The 12,037-nt window shown below is 33.0% G+C and overlaps 1 pseudogene; it reads right to left on the bottom strand.

The window, feature by feature from the left end:
* LOC143638601 (large ribosomal subunit protein eL19-like) overlaps positions 1 to 12,037 on the bottom strand; it is a 70,346-nt pseudogene that overhangs the window by 4,423 nt on the left and 53,886 nt on the right.

Here is a 12,037-nt window from a genome sequence, read left to right as displayed (position 1 = left end):
AATAGTAACCATCTATGAGCATGAAAATTTTCATTCTTAGTTATGTTGTCTGTTTTCTTCCAATGGGAGAATCTATTTCAATGAATTATTAGTTGAGATTTAACCAGTACCTTTCCCTGTAGTAAATCAACCACTCATCATATATTTGTTGAATTCTATCTGTGTACAAAACATGGCTATTTGTTAAGAAAAAATAAAGACATAAGAATTTATTTATAAGGAAAAAAGTGAAAAAACAAAAATGTACCTTTGCTGTGAAATATATACTGATCTCTAAAGAAAAACATTGGGATTTCAATTTAGAAACTTTTTTCTTGATTAACTTCTACATAAGGATAAAAATGGATTAGCTTATTTTTTTACAAGCAAAGAGAACCTGTTACTCACATGTTTAACTGCAGCTCCTAAATTCTCCCTTATCTTTTTTTCATGATAGCATTTGTAGGCTAAGAGTTTGCTTTGAGTGCCTTTCATTCTACTCACATTTTTGCATGAGAAAAACTGAAGCCAAAGAATCAGTTTGAAGAGAACTGTAATTTACATCCTGAATCATAAAATACCATAGTTTACTTGATTACAGTGTGCCGTTTTTGTTTTTTTTTTTAATTCAGAGATTTAAACATGTCTTCTCTGACTCTATAGCACAGAATATATGTAATTACAAAATCCTCTGGATTCTGCATATTCTAAACAAAGGACCACTTTTACCACACACATAAGACCATAAATGTAAAGCTGATATGGAGCTACATTTAACTCAGTGAAACAGGAAGATAATGAATGCTAATTTTCTGATCTGAAGGCCTTCAAACACTCCCCCAAGATAACATGAACAATGTAACATGGTTTAATAGGGTACAATGTTGAATGTTTTATTGTTAAAATTTCTGATTTTTCTTCCTAAGAAAACAAGTGGTGAAGTGCTTTATTATTTTGCAATGGATAAATCCTTGTTTCATTTCAATGGCTGATCTTCATAATCACCAAGGTTACTTGTACAGACAAGAAGATAACAAGAAGAGATTTATTTTTGTTATCTTCTTTCTTAACAGAGTCTTGATGATCTCCTTGGCCTGTATATGCTCCTCATCGTACTTGTCCTGCCTCCCTGATGGTAGATCCACTGGTCTCTGCTTGGTCAGCTAGGAGCTTCCTGTTGGCCTTTTCTGCATTTAGTTTGTAGATGTAGTCCATGAGAATATGCTTGTTTTTGAACACATTACCCTTCAAGTACAGGTACATCTGGCACTCAGTTTTCTTAGATCCACAGTATTTCTTGAGAAGCCTGTAAAGAATCCTCATCCTCCTTATTTGGTTTGATTTCCCCAGCATTTAAGGATTGGCACTCTCTTTCCTTGCCTATGTCCATATACCTACCTTTTTGGGAAGCCAAGGCATTTTCCTGGTATGAAGTCTGGGAATAGACAGTCACAAGCTTATGGATGAACAGCTAATCTTTCATCAGCTTCCAGATCTTCTGCCAAAAGTTGGCATTAGCTATTTAATATGTCTCATTGGGATCTAACAGACCATTTTGCCACAGCTGAGGACACTGAGGCAAGCCACTTCTGAAGCGTGAGCATACTTATGGTTGTGGCTGTGACAAAAAAGGGAAAGCTTATGAAGTACTATAAATGTGTAAAGTATTAATCAAATATGCTAGAAAAATAAAAATGAGATTATGGTTTGCCATACAACAGATATGATAGGCAGTTAGAAATTATACATCATTTTTGACTCTAAATACACAGTTTGCACATATATTTGAGTGGTTTTATAATGAAATTACTGCCTGTTCATTTGAAAACATCTTAATTAATATTCTGCATATATATTTTATTGTAATTCAGTTTTTAAAATCATACCAAGCAAAAGAAAGCCACATGAAAAAGAAAATATTTCTGGACTAGAGAATATGAGTTTAACATTATCTAAGGGTAGAAATTTAAAATTAATTAGTTGATTTCAAACAAGAAATTTGACAATAACTATCAAAAGAAAAATCATTTAGGAATACAAAGAAAATTTTATAGAGACTTTTTTGTTGTAAATTATTCTAATAAATGAAATATGTTTCTTCAAAAGTTAAATTTTATTTTATAGTCTTCTCCCATGCTTGGGTAGTTGGGAAATATAAAACATTAACATTAGTATAGATGAAAGTGAATTTTTATCACTGCAATGGATTCTACTTACTTTTACTTCTTTGGTATTTGCAATTAGTACAAGGATTTGAAATGTTTTATTTGAAGTATGAGAGCTAATCATAAGCAACAATGAAAAAAGAAAATTAAATTAAAAAATAACAATTAGTAAGATTGAGGTAAGGTTCCAGTTTGTAATAGAAGGTTATATATGAAATTGTTACTTTAATGTCTGTTTTCTCCTTCTCTTTTTGTTCTCCAATGTCTGGAGCATTTCTAATGTTCCCTGTTGGAAATCATTTATCAGTTTAATGAAACATTCAAGAAAGGCTAACCAGAGGGGAGGAGGAGGGAAGATCTGATCTTTTTGTGGCACACATAGTATAACTACCCATCTCTCAGTGTATCTGACAGACTCCAAACATTAAATTAACTGAAATGAAAACCTCACTCTGAACTGTGATATCCCATACATACCAAACAGCCTGTGAAATGCCTGAGATTTTATGTCCAAATCCATTAAACACACTGCAGAGAAAAAGATAGCAAATGCATGGTTGAATATATGCTCATAGAAAGCTTCCATACTTTGTTAACTTCATAGCTGAATTGATCCACAGGGTGCAAGGCCAGGCACGGAGTATAGTAAATGGCCTGGCAGAGCTGGGAATGAAATTGCATTCTGAATGAAATCGCAACATTGAAAAGAAGCTCAAAATCAGAATCATTTTCTATTTTGTGATCTTTCTACTGTTCATGTGAATTTAAGTATGTGGAAATGGAGCTTGTAAGTGATTGCTGCTCAAAGGCAATGCCAGTTGTTGGAGTGATGAGGTTTTCATAAAGACTAGAGATTGATGGAAACCTTCTCAAGCATCCTTCCCTTGATTGTTTGGGCATTTCTTGGTATCTTTAAGAGCTTCACTAGATCACTAACATAAGTTATTAAATTCTTCACTTCTTTTATTATTGCCTTCATACTTTAACAAGTTTCAATGGCATACAGAGAAGTTTTCATTTTTTCTGTCTTGATGAAAGACCATATACAACTGTCTAAAAGTCAGCAGCATGAGGTTAATGGCAATGAACTAGAATAAAACTAAATGTCACCACATTTTACTTTTTTTAAAGCCTTCTAAGTAGATAAGACATGTTCAGAAAGCTGTAAAATGTGCCCTTTGCTTACAAGAAAAAGGTCACTTCTGCATTAACAAATTGTAATAGGTTACTCATAAATGATCATATCAGTGACTGAAATATGGTGCCTTGCATATTTTAAATATTGGTACAATTACTTTGACCCTAACTAGTGATTCTTTTAAAAAAAAACTGATAGGTAGTGCTTGAAAGATTTGAAAGATTGAATAAATAAATATAAATTCAAGAACCATATAAAACAAGTCACAAAGTCAACATAATCACATTTTTTGTCACTTACACAGCTTACCTTTCAAGACTACATATTTAAATTTGCATGACCATAAACCTGAAAATTATCATACTCAGGATATACACAACAACCTTTTGGACTACAAAAGATATGATAGGCAGTTAGAAAGTATACATGGAAAGTTTATAAGGACATGCTCTTTTGTAATATATTCTTTTGAAAAAATACATTGTAAAATGCCTGTCATGAAAGGGCAGCTAAAAACCAAGTGTACATCTTCAACTAACAATTTCTATTTGAATTTTTTTGATACATTGACAAAAATGGAAGCAGAACTATGGCTAGGCCATTTGACTCAGTCTCGCTGTCTACATCTAAAGTTTTTGTTTGTTTGTTTGGTGTTCATTTTTATACCATCTACTGATTATTGAAGAATTTCAGAACTCCTTCATTAAAGCCAATTCTTATGGTCATGGAAAATATACAACTTGTTACTGTTAAAGTTTTGAGACCCTTTTAATGAGAAAATACAATTTACAATTGTGTACACTGGTCACTAGGATTACAACAAAAATAACAGGCAGCAGGTAATGGATAAAGAATGACAAATATGCTTGGCTAGAAGTCCTCACAACGTTAAAAAAGAATTAGTATTTATACTCAGAACATTTGCTTAACTGGAAAAGAGAAGCTCTTCTGGGTCTTTAGTTCCATGGTGGAATGCCTGGCTAGCACATGTCTGCCCAGCTGGATCTCCAGCACTACAATAAATAAATAAATAAGCAAAGTCTTGATTCTAGTAAATTGGGTATTCTAGTAAATAGCTATTAAACTCAATGCCAGTCCATACCCCAAATATCTCACGAAACAAAGTATTTAATACGGGATTGGAACTTAACAAGAATTTGTAAGGTAAAAAGCATAGCATCATTTTTTTTCCTGTGAAGCTTTCCTAAATAACTTTTATTTATTTACTTATTAAATAAGTATCTGTTGAATGCTTACCATATGACAGGCCCTTGTTTACTGTGGAAAATAACTGAAGAACAGAGATATGGTTCTTGTCCTCAACAAATATACAAAATAAGTTAATCACTTCTTTCTTTTTACTCAAATAGGTGTTTATTCATGTCAAAAATAATTATAATCACTGATGTTCATTTTTGTGTTTTCCACTAAATGTGAGCCCCTAGCCAGATCAGGACAAATGCAATATTTCCTGTTAGAATTTCCACCACATTTTTCAGTAACTAGTCATAATGGTTTCTTTGTAAGGAACTATGAAGATAATGAATAATTGGTTGATGACAAATATATACTTGAAACTTTCAGTTCAGCTGCTATTAAATTTATAAGAAAAAGTTTATGCCTAATTTTCTACTCTATTAAAATGCTTAAAATCATTTCCAGGACTAAGGGTTCAGTGAAATTTGATTGACTAGTGTGAAAACTTCTTTTCTTGGGAAAGAGATACATATGGAAACAAACTTTAAGGTCAAAATAAGGAACTTTCTTCATATTTTATCTCCATGTTTCTTATAACTCCTGTTAAGGTCGGACGAGCGTTGGAGGAAGAGACCACCAAGAAACTATATCATGCAACACCAGAGGGTTTATTGGGGGTCCAGCATGCTGGGGCTCAGAGCTCACTTGAAAGGAGCAGAGTGCCCTGAGAACAACTTAAGCAGAGTTTATATACATTCTTTAGGGGAGGGCAGGGACTTCACATACATCATAGCATCCCTTAGCAAATCATCGCACACCATGGGAAAATCAAACAACAACTCTAAAACATGATTAGCACATTTATTGGCGGGAACAAGCTGAGTAGGGGTGATTGGTCAGTACAAAATAGGGGTATACATTCAAACTGATTGGTTTAAGCCCTGAGGGGTGTACGTGGTGAGCTGCATGGTTTCTGGGAGGGGTTGTTTTTACAGAGCAACCGGATGGTCAGGAGAGATTTCTCAACATACATTTAGTAGTTATTCCGGGAGTTGTTTTGACATCTACATAAATTTCAGGTTTCAGGAAAACAGGTTTCAGGAAAACAGAACTTAGACTCAACCAAGAAAACAAAACTTAACTTTTACATTCTTAACCTTTCACTCCTTTCTCTTAAAATATCAAGGTAGGTTATTCTCAATTGAAGAAAATATAATAAATGTGTAACTGGTTTCAGAAAAAAAAACTACTCAAAATTGAATGGTAAACAAACCATTAACAAAACATTAGGATTTCCACTGAAGTTCATGGTTGGGAAAAACCCAAACAACAACAGCAATATAGAAAACACTGTGCTGTGTGTGATTCTAGAAGAAGAGGGAAAAATGAAATGTTATATTTTATATTTTATTTAATAATTTGATCATAATTTTTCCCAGTTTTAACAAGATGCCCCTGAGATCACTCTTTCAACTTCCTTATAATACTTATGAAGACAAAAATGGAGTTAAAAATAATAAGCAAAAAATAATAAGATTGATATACTACTTATTGGTATAACTGGTAAGGAATGCATCCTTATAACAAGAAAAAAAGAGCTGAAAGAAGTTCTATAATGAACAATATGCAGAGCAACCCTGCCAACAAAACAGTCAGGATTTTATTAATCAGAAAACTGAACAATCAGCGTACTTTGGCTTGGATATCATTTCTGAAATACTGTTACAATATTATTCCAAGAAAAATACCTTGCCTTTGGACTATATTTTTCATTTACATTCAGAGATACACAGTAATCCTTCTGTCACCTCCACAAAGGTCTTGAAATAGAGTGGATAATGGCAGTACATTATATATTACAAAGTATAAGCACCAAAAAAATTTGTGGACTAATGTAAGCCAGGTAAAGACCAAAGGATCATCTGAGGTGAGTGCTTAGAATTTAATTTTTTCAGGTAATTCATAGGTTAGAGTGTTCTAGGATTCTTATACAGTTATAGTAAATACATGATTTTAACATAGTAATAATTAGAATATGATCTATGCACATTAACCTTCTCCATTCATTGTTTGAAAAAAAATCCACTTAGTATTGTAGAATAGGTACACTATTAGTCCATGTATTTATTTGAATAGACACATATTTGAGCATTGAATCCAACAAAAAAGGACATTCCCAGAGAAATGAGACTTTGTCCTCCATTTGTGTACACTGAGTTGAAATGCATTATACTGTCACATATAACTAATTAGAACAAAATTTTTAAAAAGGATGTGTTATAAAACCATGTAAAATTCTACTTCTAAGTTATAAAATTTATATCATGTGAAAATTCTGATTTTCTACTTCTATTGAATGTGTATGATATATTAGGCTGAACAAAACAGTATTCTGTCTTAAGGAAAATATCATGTTTATCTCTCACTTATGATTCCATATGTTTTAACAGGAATAAAAATTCTTTAAAAGGACTCTGAAAAGTACTGTGGATATAAGGAAAGGACAAGTACCCATGAAGTCTAAGAATACACATTCTCCTGAAATTTTTTCTTACACAAAAGAAAAGTGAATGAAAAAAGAAAGAAAGAAAGAAAGAAAAAACCTGATTGGAATTATCAATGAGATGTTGGAAATGTGTCCTCCATGAAACATGAACAGAAAGTCAAAAAAGTCTTTAAGCTGCAAATAAATGAAAATTAAACAGTGAGCAATTTATCTGGATATCAGAAAATGGACAGTCAATTGAAGATTCAGATATTCTTAGACAACAAATTAAAACTGGAAATAAACATTCAAATTTATAACTTAAAATTGCCCTTAAGTTGAAAACAATCAAGTGTATACAAACTGAAAGGCTCCCTAGTAAATAAACCTAGACTCACTGAAAAATTTTAAGATGACAGAAAAAAATTTAAGTCATTAAAACAAGAGGGAAATATGTAACATAAACACATGGAATAAAATTGAGTTAGCCAGGCTCAGTGGTGCACACCTATAATCCCACCAGCACAAGAGGCTGACACAGGAGGATCCTGAGTTCAAAGTCAGTCTCAGCAAAAGCGAGGTACTAAGCAACTCAGTGAAACCCTGTCTCTAAACAAAACAACAACAACAACAACAACAAAACCCCAAAACAACACTGGCTTATAAGGCGACTATCCTTTGCTTCTCCACTCTCACCTCATGAAATAGATTCCTACTTTTTTTAAAATTTTATTTAGAGACCAGGTCTCACTGAGTTGCTTAGGGACTAACTAAATTGCTGAGGCTGGCTTTGAACTCACAATCCTCCTGGCTCAGCATTCCCAGCCTAAGTTAAGTTTTAATGTCACTGTTATAATCAACATTTCTTCTTGCCACTGTTACAAAAAAATCTGACAATAATAATTTTAGAGGATGAAAAGTTTATTTCAGCTCATGGTTTCAGATGTCTCAGTCCATAGACAACCAACTGCACTGCTCTGTGCCTGAGGTGAGGCAGAACATCATGGCAGAGAGATGTGGTGGAGGAAATCAGCTCAGGACATGACCACCAAGTAGCAGAGAGAGACTGCAGACCAGGGACAAAATCTATACTCTCAACATAAGCCCAGAGTGGCCCACCTCCTCCAGCCACACCCTATCTGCCTACAGTGACCATTGAGTTAATCCCTATCAGGGGAGTGATGCATTGATTAGGTTAAGGTTGTTATAACCCAGTCATTTCCCCTTCTGAAATTTCTTGCATTGTCTCACACATGAACTTTTGGGAGACAACTCATATCTTAACCATAACAATCACCCTTGTACTCATCAAATTAAATCATGAAATATTTAATGATATTGATTTAAAATTCAGTTGTTCCCATAAAACTCCTTGATAAGTACTGGTAACTACAGGTGTGTAATATTACAATCAGGGAAGGATAATTTAATTATTGCAATATGAGCAAACCATAATGGAAAAGGTAAATTTGAAAAAATTGAAATGATATTGTGGGAAAAGTTAAAACCATAAATGCAGCCCTGGCATAGTGGCTCACACCTGTAATCCCAGCAATTTGGGAGGCTGAGGCAAAAGGATCATAAGTTTAAAGCCTGCCTCAGCAAATTAGTGAGGCCCTAAATAACTTAGTCAGATCCTGTGTCTAAATAAAATATTTAAAAAAGGGCTGGGGATGTGCTTCAGTGGTGAAGTGCCCCCTGAGTTTAACCCCTGTACCACCCACCAAAAAAAAAATATGAAGAAAAAGGAAAAAAAAAAAGATTCATTGATTTTAAAGGAGTGCTATTTGACACATCTTAAAAATAAAAGAGAAATATGAGCCCCAAATTAAGAGATACATTATAATATTAGATAAACCATGAAAGAAAACAATTTCAAAAGACCCACATATGTGCCCCCATAATATTCTGAAAATGTTTAATCATAGAACACATAAATCACAGACAACACTATCCTTTACTCTGCAAGTTATATAAAGTTTCAGTTTAGTTTGTATTTAAAAATATCATTAGTATTGTTGCTGACATAGGAAGAAGGGTGCTTTTAATATTTTCTATGGGGCTAATTTCAATAGACTTTTCTTTTTTAAATATTCTTCCTTTATATGGAATAAAGCTCTGATGCATCTTTCATATAGAGAAAGACTCTGGATGTAACTTTTTCTAAATTTATTTGTTTAGTGGTGTGTGTGTGTGTGTGTGTGTGTGTGTGTGTGTGTTAAAATACACATACCATAAAATTTACCATTTTAACCATTTTCAAGCATTCAATTCAGTCATGTTAACATATTAATATTGTGCAAAAAATCTCCACCATCTACCTCTAAAACTTTTATCTTTCCAAACTGAATTTCTGTGCTTATTAAATAATAACTCTCACTTATCCTTTAACCTCATGCCACAGCCAGAGGCATTCTACTTTTGTCTTTATGAAATTCACTACTCCAGGTACTTCACATAAGTGGAATCATTATGAAATACTTGTCTTTTTCTGTCTGATTTATTTTACTTAGCAAAGGTCATATGACTCTATATGTACAATATCATAAGAATCACAAAACACTGTTAGAATTAAAGAATGAAATCAACAAAGTAGTAGGATACAAAGGCAACATACAAATATTATCTACTATTTATTTGAACCAATAACTATCTATCTGAAAAAAATCAAGAAAAAAACAAAACATGTTGAAATAAACTTGATGAAGGAAGTGATAGATCTGTATACTGAAAAATGTAAAACATTCATAAAAATTGAAAAAGCCAGAAGTAAGTGCAAACATTTTCACAGAGTGTAAGAATTAATATTATTAAAGTGTCCCAACTCTCTGAAGTGATATTCAAATTCAATGCAATCCCTTTCAAAATCCCAATAGTAATTTTCACAGAAAGAGAAAAGTGTAAATTTTTGGAACTACAAAAGACCTTGAATAGTCAAGGTAATATTAAGAAAGAAAAAACTAAGCTGGAGACATTTTTTTTTATTTCAGATTATATTGCAAAGCTACAAAAATATATAAAAGACTGGCAAAAACAGAAATAGAATAACTGAACAGAACAAAAAACTCATGAATGGGCTTAAATACATATGATCAAGTAATTTTGAAAAGGTCATTAAGAAAACATAATAGGAAAGGGGTAGTCTCTTCAACAAATACTGTTGAAAAACCATATCCACACCAAACAAAATAAATAAATTAATTAAAGTCTTATCTCATCCTATAGCATTACAGGACTAAACACAAGCCTCAAGAGTGTAAAACTCCTCAAAGATTCTCAAAGAAATTAGAGCGTAAAAGATCCTTGATATTAGCCTTGGCAAGTATTTTGATGTCACATCAAGATCTAAGGCAACAAAACTAAAAAATAAACAAGTGGGACTATATCAAACACAAAAGCTTCCACATAACAAAAAAGAAAATAAATAATAAATTGACAAAATGAAAAGTGAGGTCATAGATTGGGAGAAAATATTTATAAATCTTGAATCTGATATGGGACTAATATCCAAAACATAAGAAACTCACACAATAGTAAAAAAAATAATAATCCTATCAAAAATGGGCAAATGGCTGAGTGTGTTAGCACATACCTATAATCTCAGTGGCTTGGCAGGCTGAGGCAGGAAGATCACAAGTTCAAGGCCAGCCTCAGCAAATTAGTGAGGCCCTAAGCAACTAAGTGAGACCCTGTCTCAAAAGAAAAAATAAAAAGGACTGTGGATGTAGCTCAGTAGTAAAGCACCTGTACATTCAATCCCTAGTCCTCCCCCACCAAAAAAATGAATAAAGAAACTGAACAGACATTATTTTAATAAAATACATAATACTGGCCATCAAGTATATAGATGGTGCTCAATATTCTTGATTGTTTTGGTTTACGTATGAGGTGTTTCATGTGTGAGACAATGAAAGAAAGTTCATAGGTGACATGATCGGGTTATTCAAGCCTTAATCTAATCAACATATAATCCACTTGACTGGATTAACTTGGCAGTGACTATAGGCAGTTAGGTCGTCAATGGAGGCATAACTTCAGGGTACATATTTTGTCCCTGGGGAGTTGAGCTCTGCCTGCTTCCTGATTGCCATGTTCTATGCTACTTTTTGCCACCATTAATTTTTTCCTCACCTTGGGTGCAGAATTATGGAGTGGGCTATTTATGGACTGAGATGTCTCATACTTGAGCTAAAACAAATTTCTCTCCTCTTTTTATTCCTGTCAGATATTTTGGTCACAGCTACAATAAAGCTGATTAAAACACTGATCATCAGGTAAATGGAAATCAAGACCACAATGAGATAGCCCAATCACACCTCTTTAGATGGCTGTCATCAAAAAACAAGGAAACAAATAAGAGATATCAGGTGCTAGTGAGGGTGTGGAGGACAGAGAACACTTGTTCACTGTTTACATGAATGTTGAATTGTTACAGCCATTATGAAATATAGCTTGTTAAAATTTTTATCTTCATCTTTCTCAAAAAATTAAAAGTATAACTACCATATGAACCAGCAATCCCTCTGCTGGGTTTATAGCCAAAAATATTAAATCAGTACTTTGTAAATATATCTACACACTTGTGCTTATTGTATTATTACACAAATAGCTAAGATGAAGAAATAACCTAACTGGACAATAATGGAAGAATGGATAAAAAAATTACTATCACACACACACATATCATGAATTATTATTCTCCCATTTACAGATGACTCTGAAGGATATTATGCTAAACAAGTCAGAAACACAAAGAAAAACCTGCATGATCCCACTTATATTGGGACTCAAGAATATATGGGAATAGAGTATAAAACAGTGGTTACCAGGGACAGACTTGGCAGAAAATGGGAAGAAGTAAACATTTGAGTTAAATAAGATGAATAAATTCAGATATCTAATGGACAGAATGAAGACTATAGTTAATAATCATGTATTGCATACTGAAAATTTGCTGAGAGAGTAAATTTTAGTGCAAGGACAAAAAACTGTGAAAAGGGAAAATGATGGATATATGTTAATTTGTTTGAGTTTAGTAATTATTTCACTACATATGTGTATAAAAATCATGTT

The sequence above is a fragment of the Callospermophilus lateralis genome, chromosome X, assembly GCF_048772815.1.
Source record: "Callospermophilus lateralis isolate mCalLat2 chromosome X, mCalLat2.hap1, whole genome shotgun sequence".
NCBI lineage: Eukaryota > Metazoa > Chordata > Mammalia > Rodentia > Sciuridae > Callospermophilus > Callospermophilus lateralis.
This window is presented reverse-complemented; position numbering and strand designations above follow the sequence as displayed.